This window comes from Sorex fumeus, unplaced genomic scaffold, assembly GCF_029834395.1.
Source record: "Sorex fumeus unplaced genomic scaffold, SorFum_2.1 ptg000058l, whole genome shotgun sequence".
Classification (NCBI taxonomy): Eukaryota; Metazoa; Chordata; class Mammalia; order Eulipotyphla; family Soricidae; genus Sorex; species Sorex fumeus.
In genome coordinates, this window is record NW_026606115.1 from 3,845,268 (window position 1) to 3,859,388 (window position 14,121).

General features: G+C 41.9%; 1 pseudogene; it reads right to left on the bottom strand.

Annotated features, from left to right (window-relative positions):
* Window positions 1-806: 806 nt before the first annotated feature.
* On the bottom strand, window positions 807-909 carry LOC130034323 (uncharacterized; annotated as a pseudogene).
* Between the last annotated feature and the right edge of the window lie 13,212 nt (window positions 910-14,121).

The following is a 14,121-nucleotide window of genomic DNA, read 5'->3' on the forward strand; positions in this document are numbered from 1 at the left end:
GTCACACCAGTGAGAGTAGGATATATCACAAAAATTAAAAATAACTGGTGGTGGTGAGGATGTAAGGGAAAAGGGATACTCATTCACTGCTGGTGGGAATATCGACTGCTTCAACCTTTTTGAAAAACAAGATGAAAACATCTCAAAATTCTAGAAATTGAGCTCTCAGATGATCTAACAATTCCATTTCTTGGGCTCTAACCCAAAGGCCAAAAACTTCTATTCAGAAAATACATTTGCATTTCTATGTTTATTGTAGCTTTATTCACAACAGCCAAAATCTGGAAACAATCCATGTGACCAAGAACAGATGACTGGATAAAGAAACGGTGGTGTATACACATAGCAGAGTATTACTTGGCTATAAGAAAAGATAAAATCATGTAACTTGCTGGTACATAGATGACTCTAGAGAATACTGAGTGAAGTATTGTCAGAGAGAGGGACAGACACAAAATGATCCCTCTCAAATGCAGGGCATAAAGAAGCAGTAATTAGTAGGAAGCATATAATTAGTAATTATAGTATAATTAGCAGGAAGCAGAGTGAATGGAGGAAGAGGAGGGGGAAGACACTAGGGCAATGCTGGAGAGACATTGACACTCTGGTAGAGTGTGAGGTGATGGAATGTTATTTTTTCCAGACTCAGCATCAATAACTTCATTGAAAAAAGGAACTTCCCCTTCCACCTTCCTTCCCTCTCTCCCTCCCTCCCCCAAGCTCCCACACAGCACTCCCTCAGAGAGTCCTGCAGGAAGAGCGAACCCAGATGAGAAGGCCAGAGACACTCCTTTGGGCATTGCTGCAACAATGGATCCACCTGGGTTTCCCTAGATGAGGACCCATAGGCTTTGAGCACCAAATCTTACCCATGACCAAGGGTAAAGTCTTGGGTGATTTTTAACAAGTCCATTAAATTTGGGGGAAGGTGTCACCACACCCACCTTCACGCAGAAGTCACTCTTGGTGAACAGGGGAATCACATAGGGTGTTGGGGAATGAATCTGGGTCAGCTGTGAACAAGGCAAGTCCCTTACCCAAAGCCTTTACTACCTCTCTAGCTTCTTGAATGTTTTTGTTTGTTGCTGTTGCTTTGGGGAAGGTTTATTTTGGGTCACACCCAGACGTGCTCAGGGTTTACTCCTGGCTCTGTGCTCAGTCAGGAATCACTTTTAGCAGGGTTCGGCAAACTCTATGGGGTGTAGGGGAATTTAACCTAGGTGCAAGTGCCCTACTCTACCCACTCAACTGTTGCTTGGGCCACTGTGTTGAAATGTTTTTTGCGTGAAACTCTGACATTAATAGTATGATAAATCATGGTGCCCAAAATAAAATTAAAAATAAAGTGCATATGGGACTGAAGCAATAGCAGAGCGGGTAGGGCATTTGCCTTGCATGCGGCCAACCCGGTTTCGATTCTCAGCATCCCGAGCACTGCCAGGAGTAATTCCTGAGTGCAGAGCCAGGAGTAACCCCTGTGCATCGCAGGGGGTGACCCCAAAAGCAAATAAATAAATAAAGTACATAAAAGAAACTGCTATGCTGACAGTAATGATAGTAGTCATATGTTTCACTTTATTAACTTAAAATTTGTTCTAACCAATAGCTTGACTGAAAGTGGGGTTACTATCATGTAGCTTTTAAAATCTTTCAGAATTTTGATTACAAATCATTCATTATTGCTCTATGGGAGCCTAATCAAAATTCCACCACTAGTACTTAACTGGGTAATTTCCAACAATATTTCATAATATGACTCTTAGAAATACTATATTTTAGTTGAATGTGGCCTGCCAGTCTGTACCATGGAGAATTGGTACAAGGTTTAAGGCACTTACACTGGCCCATTTCAATACCCACAATCACCTGAATACTGCTTGGAGAGACTTATGAACACAGCGTCAGGAGCAGCTTCTGAGCACTGCTGGGTATGTTCCATACTCCCCGCCCCCCCAACACAGTAGACTGTGCAGGACTTCCATTCCACTCCCCAAACCTGAAAGGGATTCAAGAAAATGGAGATATGTCCCCAGGAAAATGAGTGGTCTGTGCCCCACAGATGCAGGTATTCACTGCAATTTCCTTGCTCCTACATGGGTTCCTAGTGCCAGCATATTCATGCCCAGCTTAAAAGAGAAGGACCACCAGGACCATAGATATCATCAGATACAGAAAAAGCCTCCATCCCCAGCCCAGGATAGAGAAGAGGAGAGCCAAAGGCTTGTTTTAGTTTTAGAGCACCAGACATAGTGAAGAAGTGGAGGAGTTCACCTACACAAATGGATCACGACAAGTCTTTTAAAAACTCAAGCACACAAGACTTCTCTGATGTCCCTGATGAGGAATTCAAAGTCATAATTATTAGATTATCCTCTGAATTGAAGAAAACAATAGAGGAATGCTTTAACAAGAAAAGAAAATGTATGATCAATCTTAATCATAAATCACCAAGCATAATAGAACAAAAAAGCAAAATAAAGGAAATGAGCAGCAGAATGACAGAAGTAGAGCAATAATTCAGTATGCTAGAAGCAAGATGCATGAATCCACTCAAGAAGAGCAAAAGGAGTAGAAGGAATGAAAAGAACTTTTAAGGAACCAGAGCCATAGTACAGCGGGTAGGGAGTTTGCCTTGCATTCGGTTAACCCAGGATTGATCCCCAGCTTTGCATATAGTTCCCTAAAAAATGCCAGGAGTAATTCCTGAGTACAGAGTCAGGATTAATCCCTGAGCATTACCGAGTGTGACCCCACTCCCAGGCCAAAAAAAAAAAAACTTTTAAAACCAGGGATCTATAAGAAAGTATGAAGAGAAACAATATTTGAATCATAGGGTAAATTAAAGAAAAGGATATAGATATTGGAGGGAAGAATATCACTTGATCACTTGACATCCTGTTATTCGGCAATTTGCGCAAGCAGTTGCCAGTAACGTCTCCATTCGTCCCTGTCGCTTGCTAGTGTAGCCCAATGGCATCTACTTCCTCCAGGAGCATGAAGAGCCTCAAACCATTATTTGTTCAGGATCTTGACAAAGAAGTCTGACCATCTCGTAGGTGGGTGGCCACACGATCTTTTGATGTCCAGTGGAATCCAGTCGGAAACGGCTCTAGTCTAGGGGTCATCTTGATCATCGACAGAGGTTGGAACTCTGGATTCTTTCTCTCACTTGAGTGAAGCATGGTACTCCAAGCAAAGCTCTTTTGATTCCTCTTTGGGAGACCTGAATAGCATTCTCATCCTATTTCCGTAGGACCCAGGTCACTGAGGTGTATGTTAATGCAGGAAGAATGGTGGAATCAAAGAAATGTGCCTGGAACCAGGGGTTCTTTGTCCTCTTAGCTATTTCTTTGATGCTCTTGAAGGTGTTCCAAGCCGCTCTCTTCCTCCTGCACAATTCAGGTGCCAGGTCATTCATCATGTTGACTTCTCGATCTAGGTACACATAACTGTTGCATTCAGAGATGTTTGTTTGTTCTGTTGAGAGTGAATGGAACTTCAAGAACAAGTCTGTTTCTCATAAACATTGTCTTTGTGAGATTCAGCTGCAATGCCACCTTTCCACACTCATGGTCAAAGTTGGCCAGCATTTGTGCTGCTTGGCTAATGTTTGGTGTTATTAGAACGACGTCATCAGCAAAGTGGAGGTGGTATAGTTGCCAGCCGTCTAACTTCACTCCTATTCCTTCCCATTCCAGTCATCTCATGACGTTCTCAGTAGTGGCACTGAAAGTTTCGGTGAAATGGTATCACCCTGCCGAACCCCTCTCTTGACATTGATGATCACTTCCTTGTAGAATGGTGAGATCCTGGTAGTGAATCTGTAATACAGCTCACGGAAAATCCTGATGTATTGAGTTTGAACGCCCTGTTGGGTGAAGACTTCGATGACCGCTTCAGTCTCAACAGAATAAAGGCCTTCTTTAAATCATTGAACGTTAGACAGAGCAGCATCTTGAGTTTCTGAGAAACCTCAATGAGCTTGGTTACTGTGTGGATATGGTCGATCATGCCAAATCTTTTTGGGAACCTGGCTTGCTCGCATGGTTGTCCTTCATCTAGTGTTCTGCCAATCCTATTCAGGATGACTCGAGTGAACATCTTGTAGATGACAGACAATAGGAAGATGGGGCGATAGTTGCCAATGTCGTGGATGTCTCCCTTCTTGTACAGTAGAACAGTCCTGCTGGTTTTCCATTGAGACGGAAACTTGCATTCAGAAAGGAAGCATGTGAACAGCCAAGCCAGTGTATTGATGAATACTGATGGCAGATTCTTCAGGTGTTCGGGTCTGAACTTGTCTGGGCCAGGTGCTTTTTGCTTCTTTTTTTTTAATCCTTTTTTTCCTTAAATTTTTATTAGTGAAACACCATGAGGTACAAATTTTTGTGCTTGGGTTTCAGTTATACAATGATCAAATACCCATCCCTCCACCAGTGCCCATTCTCCACCACCACCAGTCCCAGTATCCCTCCCACCCCTCCCCATTCCCCCATGGCTTTTTGCTTCTTTACCAACGAAATGACATGTCAGATTTTGAAAGGGAGAACATTGGGAATGACATATCCATCCTGCGGAATTTGATATGTGGGCAGGTGAACGTGGCTATCGAAAAGATCTGAGTAGAAGTCATGGATAATCTTCTCCATTGCCCTTCTGGAAGATGTGATAGATCCATCAGGATGTCAGAGGGCAGTTTTCTTGGTCTTGTAGTTGGTGAAGGACAGGCGGGCATTGAGGATGCTTTTCCCGCCTCTGTCACATGGGCCAGCACTGCTGCTCTTCTGTCTTTGAGGTCTTCCTTTATCACTTCTCTACACTACTTTGCAAGCTCGGATGTTCGATTGTGGTTGCCTGAGGCTTATGCCAAGCCATGCTGTCGAATGAGCTCGAGAGTTTTTGAAGACAAGTGACTTTTTGTGACTATCTCTCAGCATTCCTCGCACAATCATAAAGGTGCTGAACAAGTTGATCATATTCTTCATCAATGTGTCAATGATGGCATCTTCCCATGTTGCCACAATAGTGCCAAAGAGCTCCCAGTTGGTGGTCATTCTGGGAGTTCTCTTCTTAAACTTTGCAGCCCCTTCTCCCCACTTTGTGAAGTAGAATTTTGCATGAAGGAGATGGTGGTCCAATCCTGTTTGGAATTTTGGGACAACAGCAACATCGGTCAGGCAAAACCATCAACTGAATATGATATAGTCAATTTCATTGTAGAACCATCCACTGGGAGACTCCCATGTCCAACGTTTAGATTAGGCCTTCTGGACCTGTGAGTTACCATGGATGGTCTTGGTTGACATGATGAACTCAGACAGTCTCTCACCCTGTTCGTTCCATTCTAGGCCATGGGTCCCGATGTGAAGTTCTTCAGCTGATCTTCTCAATCCCATCTTGGCATTAAAATCACCGACAATAATCTTGTAGAAGGTGTGATCTTTACAGAACTTCTCCAGCTCCATGTAGAACTTCTCAATTTCTTCTTCATCGTAATTGGATGTTGATGCATAGAGAACAAAGATAGAAACTGCCGGCAGTGAGCCACATCTATTCATGTGTAATCGTCCGATTCGGGTTGTTAGGCATTCGAATGAATCATGGCCAAGTTCATATTGACAAGGACACCGACATCACCGATGCCTCTTTTGTCACATGTTCCAAGGAAAAGTTCTTCTCCAGTGTTGAAAATGGTGTGATGTGATTGATGCCTTCTCGTCTCAGTCAGACCAATGATGTCATACTTGATCTTCTGCACTGCACCATCAGGTCCTCGATGGATGCATCCTATGCCAATGTACATGCATTGAAAGTACAGATAGTCATTTTAATCCTTCTGCATTTTGGGGGGAAGAATATGGGTGAGAAAAAATTCAGCCCACAGGGCTGAATAGTACAGGGGTGAAGGCACTTGCTTTACATGTGGTCAACCCTGATTTGATTCATAGCACTGCATATGGGCCTGTGAACTCCTGTAGAAATTATCCATAAGTCTGTAGTAAGACTTAAGCACAGTCTAGCCCAAAAACCAAATGGAAAAAAAAGCATACTTTGTATTCAAAAACTTCCACAATTTGAATATCTATTTAGATACCAGACCCAGAAAAATCAAACAGTTTCAAACAGGATAAATTCAACAACAACAACAACAACAAAACAAACCTAAGAAACATCATAACTAAAATGGCAAAATTCAAAGACAGAGATATAATTCGAAGACTGGTTAGAACAAAACCAAAATGTATCTATAAGGGAGACTCCAAAAAAATAACGGAAGTGTCCAGAGCGACAGTTCAGAAGGTAGGGTGCCTGCTATTTGCAGATAACATGGTGTTGTACATAGAAAATTGTGGGGGGGGGTATTGTGCCGCCAACAGGTCAACCTGTGCCTGTGGGGCGAGTGCATCAGCAGCCCTATGGTGCCTTCAGGCTTTCTGACACTCCCAAACTGCTGCTGTGCCTTTGACCAGACCCCAATAACCTTCAGGCTTTCTGACACTCCCAAACTGCTGCTGTGCCTTTGACCAGACCCCAATAACCTTCAGGCTTTCTGACACTCCCAAACTGCTGCTGTGCCTTTGACCAGACCCCAATAACCTTCAGGCTTTCTGACACTCCCAAACTGCTGCTGTGCCTTTGACCAGACCCCAATAACTTGGGACCAAGATTACCAAGAAATTAAACTGTCAAAAGTTAGGTATGTGGGAGCCATGCCCACAAACCACCTCCAACTCAGCTATATAAGCTCATTTATTGGATTGATTTGGAAGATTTCATGCTAAAGTCAGAGAGAAAAAGCCAAATACCAGGTGACTTTTCACATATGTGAGTATAAAAAAATTAGGCCAGGGAAGAAGCAATCCACAGTGGAAGCAAACCCGAGATATGGTCAATAGAACTGTATGATCTAAGGGTGCTAAAGTGGAGGCTAGGGTGAGGGATAATGGTAGAGGGATATTTATATTTAGGTGGTGAGCATAAATAAAACAGAGTACGGCACATATAAAATAAGAACACTGGTACTCCTGTTTTTAAAAATAGCAAAAGTCACAAATAACTAATATGATAAAATGGTCTTTTCAGTTCTTGGAGGTGAGGGCTACTAAAAAGGTCTCTATCTCTGACCTTGGACTGCAAAGGGTGAGATGAGAGGGTTTAGAATTAAGGAAGCAATGTCCCCTGTAACATACAAATAAGCTAACATTATGCAAATTATTCCTCTGAAAATCATTCAATTTCCAAAAGTAAGCAATTCCCATTCCCACTGCTGGATGTTCTGCCTTCTGATCACTTCTTATTTGTAAAAGAAAGATATTTCTTGTGCCCTATTCAAGAATAGGAATGGGACAAAGAGACCACAATTGATGCAAAAGCAATCCTGAACAACATGTTGTGAATCGCTACTGGGGTGTAGCTAAAGAACTTGGAAGAAACATACTGTGACAGGTATACCTGACGAACAAATACCTCACACTGAGCCATAGCACTCCTGGCATACTTAACACTTGATGCACTGCTTTCTCTATTTTCCATACTCTTTGGAGCTTCATAGAGCCTGCATTTTTGGTAAGAGAACCATGAGTGCAAATACTTTCTGAATCAAAAAGCTGCAGTCCTTTTCTCTTCTCCCAAACACAAGCACAGTAAGAGCATTCTCAGATTTATTAACTGAAAGATTCTTTTTCCAGGTACCTGTATTTTCTAGGTTGTGTTGGACCCTGGAGAGCTAGCGTGAGAATTGATTACCCATTCATTCATTTGCTTGCACTTTTCACTGATTTACTCAACATATGTATGAGTGCTTACGGTTTGACAGGCTCTATATTTGGCATTGAGGACAGACACAAAATGTGTTAGGTTCTTCTTTCAGTATCAAAATTACAAACTGCAATGCTCCAAAGGGGCAGAGGAGAGAGAGAGAGAGAGAGAGAGAGAGAGAGAGAGAGAGAGAGAGAGAGAGAGAGAAGAAAAACGCCTGCCATAGAGGCAGGCATGGGGTGGAGTGGGAGTGGGGGGTAATGGGAAGGAATCTGGGGACACCGGTACTGGTGCTGGGAAATGTACACTAGTGGAGGGATGGATGTTGGAATACTGTATGACTGAAATCCTATCATGAACAGCTTTGTAAGGATCAATCTCACAGTGATTCAATAAAACGTTTTTAAAAAGAGAGAATATCACTATATAAGACTCAAATTGGAAAATAAAATAAAAATTGTGTTCCTATCCAAAAAGGCCTGCCTGTCGTTTGCCAACTACAAGACCAAGATGACTGCCCTCTGATGTCCTGATGGATCTATCACATCTTCCAGAAGGGCAATGGAGAAGATTATCCACGACTTCTACTTGGTTCTCTTCAATAGCCACGTCCACCTGCCCACATACCAAATTCTGCAGGATGGATATGTCATTCCCGACATTCTCCCTTCCAAAATCCGACACGCCATTTTGTCGGTAAAGAAGTGCACAGCACCAGGTACAGACAAGGTCAGACCCGAACACCTGAATAATCTGCTGCCAGTACTCGTCAATACACTTACTTGGCTCTTCACATGCTACCTGTCTGAATGCAAGTTTCCGTCCCAATGGAAAACCAGCAGGACTGTTCTACTGTACAAGAAGGGAGACATCCATGACATTGGCAACTATCGCCCGATCTGCTGTTGTCCGTCATCTACAAGTTGTTCACTGGAGTCATCCTGAATAGAATAGGCAGGACACTAGATGAAGGACAACCATGCGAGCAAGCCAGGTTCCCAAAAGGATTCAGCACGATAGACCATACCCACACAGTGACCAAGTTCGTTGAGGTTTCCCGAGAGTTCAAGATGCCACTCTGTCTAACGTTTATTGATTTAAAGAAGGCCTTTGATTCTGTTGAGACTGAAGTGGTCATCGAAGCCCTAGCCAAATAGGGCATTCAAACTCAGTACATCAGGATCCTCCGAGACCTGAAATACAAATTCACCACCAATATCTCACCCTTCTACAAGGAAGTGACTATCAACATCACTAGAGGAGTTCCATAGGGTGATACCATTTCACCAAAACTCTTCAATGCCACCCTCGAGAACATTTTGCAACAAGTGGAATGGGAAGAAATGGGAGTGAAGATAGATGGTCAGCAACTATACCACCTCTGCTTAGCTGATGACATCATTCTAATAAGACCAAACATTAACCAAGTATCACAAATGCTGGTCGACTTTGACGGTGAATGTGGAAAGGTCGGATTGCAGCTGAATCTCACTAAGATAATGCTCATGAAAAATGAACTAGTCCCTGATGTTCCATTTGCTCTCAACAAAACAAACAAATGTAGCAGCTATGTGTACCTGGGTCGAGAAGTCAACATGAGGAACGTCTTGGTGCCAGAACTGTGCAGGAGGAAGAGAACAACATGGAACACCTTCAAGAGCGTCAAAGAAGTTGTTAAGAGAATGAAAAAGCTCTGGCTCCAGGCACAGCTTTTCAACTCCACTATTCTTCCTGCACTAACATACACCTCAGAGACCTGGACCCTACGGAAACAGTATGAGAACGCTATTTGCGTATCCCAAAGGAATTGAAAGAGCTATGCTTGAAATATCACATTTCACTCAAGTGAGAGAAGGAATCCGGAGTTCCGACCTCTGTCAATGATCAATAATCAGGGATGTCTCGTTTGCCAAGGTATCAAAAATCAGGTGGGCCGTACATGTAATGCAATTTAGAGATGACCTCTGGACTAGAATTGTTACCGACTGGATTCCACAAGATGTCAAAAGGAGGGATGGGTACTCAATCATTGTATAACTGAAACCCAAGCACAAAAAAATTATAAGTCTACAACTGTACCTCATGGTGTTTCACTAATAAAAATTTAAAAAAAAAAAGATGCATGGCCACCCACCTACAAGATGGTCAGATTTCTTTGTCAAAACCATGAACAAATGGTGATTTGAGGCTCTTCATGTTCCTGGAGCGAGAAGATGCCGTTGGGCTACATTAGCACGCAACAAGGACTAATGGAGATGTTACTGGCGACTGCTCAAGCAAATTGAAGATCAACAGGATGACAAGTGATACAAGTGATCCAAAAAACAGTATGTTAGGTTCTAAAAAGAAATGTAGTAGGGTTAGAGAGATAAAGGAGGTGAATCTATTGCCTTAACTGGTTTGATCCCTGGCACCATATTTGGTCCCCCAAGCACTGGCAGAGGTTACTTCTGAGCACAGAATCAGAAGTATTCCCTGAGCAATGTTGGGTGTGTCCCCTTCCCCAAAAAAAGTTAGTATTAGGAAAATAATAGCTGTAAGGAATAAATATGGAATAGGGGAGGGTGGCTCAGACAGAGAAGAGTTCCCTAGGAATCTAGGGACCACATTCTAAATGGAAGTTAGTCAGATGACTAGGGGTGAAATATGGATCCTGTATAAAGAAGGTAAGCATGAAGGCTCTGAATCTAAAGAAGGAGTACTTGTCACAAGTGGAAATAAAAAGGTCAGGTAGAGAGGATAGCCAGGACCAGTTTTTGGAAGTTATACAGAACAGAGTAAGTCATCACTGATTTATTCTCCCCAAATTTCAAACCTTGTCTCTCTTACATTCTTAGCACTGAGGTTCATATTCCCTAATATTAATCTCCTAACATCCAAGCTTAATTAACATAAGACAACTAATATTCCATGATCAAATTTGACCATGTAGGTGGTAAGGTTTTTCCATATTATTGGGTGTGAACAACTTAGAACCGGTTTTTTCAAATGAAATGTTATTCATTTATTATTGCTTTACAGTTCTATAAATTGAATTGTATTTATATAATATAAATATATTTCTATACACATATAAAATGCACTTATATACATTGATATAAATATATATTCATATATATAAAATGTAAGACCTAACCTCACTCATCACCAAAGTTCCAGGCCTTCACACTATTAAAATCACCCAGTACTCTTTTCTCTTCCCTATTTCTGGCAATTACCATGTATTTCACAGAGAATTTTGTTTTGTTTTGTTTGCTTGCTTTGGTTATTTGTATTCCACATGTGATATAAATCATTTTCTTTCTTTTTATGAGCTATTATTTACCCTTTGTGGTTCCAGGAATGGAACCCAAAGCCTCATACATGCAAGCCAAGAGCTCTATTGCTGATCCATGTCCCTGGTCTCATCACTCTCTGACTTGCTTGGCTTAGCATAATCATCTTAGGTTCCATTACTATTGTCGCAAAAGGCAAAATTTTATCTTTATAAATAGCATAGAAGTAATTCCATTGTGTATATATATTGTAACTTCTTCATCCACTCATTTATGAATAGGCATCTAATTCATTTTTTATGTCTTGTATATTATAAATAGAGTTGCTATGAATACAGCTTGCATTTGTCCTTTTGAATTAGTGTTTTTACATTGTAGGAATGAAATATAAATTCTTGTATTTGGTATCTGTCATAGGTTCTTTTTCATGTTGTATTTCTACCTCTTTCTTTCTTTCTTTCTTTCTTTCTTTTTTCTTTCTTCTTTCTTTCTTTCTTTCTTTCTTTCTTTCTTTCTTTCTTTCTTTCTCTGTCATTGTCTTTGTCTCTCTCTCTTTGTGTGTGGTGGGGAGGTGGTGGGAGGGGTAGAAACCACATTTGAAACATGCACTATACTACTGAGCCACATCCTTGACCTGTTTAATAATGTTGTTGTTGTTGCTATTTAGGTTTTTGAGTCACACCCAGTGGTGCTCAGGATTTATCACCAATTTGCCACTTTGGGGATGATGTTTGAACCTGAGACTCCCACATGTCTAAAACATGCCCACTGCTCTTTGAGCTAGCTCCCCAACCCCTATTTTTTTTCTTTAAAGAAGTCACCATACTGCTTTTATTTTGCTTTTTTTAAACGGATTTACAAATTTTCGTGATTAAGTTTCAGGCATACAATGATCGAGTATCCATCCCTCCACCAGTGTTCATTCTCCACCACCAATGTTCCCAGTATCCCTCCCCCCCGTCCAACCACCCCCTGCCTCTGTGGCAGGCACATTCCATTTTACTCTCCCTCTCCTTTTGGGTGTTATGGTTTGCAATATGGGTACTAAGTGGCCATCATGTTCAGTCCATAGTTTACTTTCAGTACACATCTCCCATCCTGAGCGAGCCTTCCAAGCATCATTTACCTGGTGGTCCCTTCTCTATCTGGGCTGCCTTTCTCCCCAGCATGTGAGGTCGGCTTCAAAGCCATGGAGCGATCCTCCTGGTCTTTATCTCTACTATCCTTGAGTGTTAGTCTCCCATTCTGTTACTTTATATTCCACAAATGAGCGCAGTCATTCTACGTCTGTCTCTCTCTCTCTCTGACTCATTTCCCTTAGCATGATACTCTCCATGTTGATCCATTTACATGCAAATTTCATGACTTTATCTTTTCTAACAGCTGCATAATATTCCATTGTGTAGATGTACCAAAGTTTCTTTAACCAGTCATCTGTTCTCAGGCACTCGGCTTATTTTTTTCTTTTTGGGTCACACCTGGCAATGCACAGGGGTTACTCCTGGCTCTGCACTCAGGAATTACTCCTGGCAGTGCTCAGGGGACCATATGGGATGCTGGGAATTGAACCCGGGTCAGCCACGTGCAAGGCAAACGCCCTACCCGCTGTGCTATCACTCCATTCCTATCAGGCACTCGGCTTTTTTCCAGATTCTGACTATTGCAAATAGTGCTGCAATAAACATACAAGTGCAGATATCATCTCTACTGTATTTTTTTGCATCTCCAGGATATGTTCCCAGAAGTAGTATTGCTGAGTCAAATGGGAGCTCAATTTCTAATTTTTTGAGAAATGTCCATATTGTTTTACAAAAGGGTTGAACCAGTTGGCATTCCCACCAGCAGTGAAGGAGATTCCCTTTTTCCCCACATTCACACCAACATACATTGCTTTTGTTTTTTTGGATGTGCGCCAGTCTCTGTCGTGTGAGATGACATCTCATTGTTGTTTTGATCTGCAACTCCCTGATGATTAGTGATGAAGAGCATTTTTTCATGTGCCTTTTGGCCATTTGGATTTCTTCTTTGAGAAAGTTTCTGTTCATTTCATCACCCCATTTTCTTATGGGATTGGATATTTTCTTCTTGTAGAGTTCTCCCTCCCTCTCAGAGAGCCCGACGAGCTACCGAGAGTATCCTGCCTGCATGGCAGAGACTGGCAAGCTACCAGTGGTGTATTCGATATTCCAAAAACAGTAACAATAACAGGTCTCATTCTCCTGACCCTGAAAGAGCCCCCCAGTATTCCATTGAACTACACTATCATGTGACAGGGATGATTGGAGACGTTACTGGTGCATGCTGGAGCAAATCGACGAACAATGAAATGACAAGTGATCAAGAAGAGTTCAACCAGTGCCTAGTATATTCTTGATATCAACCCTTTATCAGATGGGTATTGGTATTCTTATCAGAAAGAATCCTTTCCCATTCTTTAGACTGTCTTTCTATTCTGGTCACTGTTTCTTTTGAGGTACAGAAGCTTCTTAGTTTAAGGTACTCCCATTTGTTTATCTGTTTCCACTTGCTAGGTCTGTGGCATTTCATCTTTGAAGATACCTTTAGCGTCAATGTCATGGAGGGTTTTGCCAACCTTTTCTTCAATGTACCTTATGGATTATGGTCTGATGTTGAGGTCTTTAATCCATTTTGGATAGGATAACATTGGGTTAGCCCTTCCTCCCTGGCTGCTGGGAGCTCCCTCAACCTGTCAATTACCTTTGTCTCCTGATTGCTCCCTCAACCTGTCAATTACCTTTGTCTCCTGATCAGACTCTGACTTGTAAATATTGTCTTTCTCTTCTCCTTACTGTCCTTTGCATGGTTAGTTATTTCAGAACAATTGTTGTTTTTAAAAAGACAAGCCTGTGGCTTGGGAGTTGATTGACTACAGATAATAGTACCTACTGGACATCTGCTCTCTCAACTTAAGCCTCAGTTGCCCTTATTTCCTAGATACCTCAAAGCAGGGTCCTGACGAGGGACTGGATGTACCCAGGGGAAGCAGTGAGCTAGCTACCCTGTCATTGAAATGAGCCCAGCCAAAGTGCCATAATGCAAAACTATAAGTTAAGAGCTTGGTCATGGA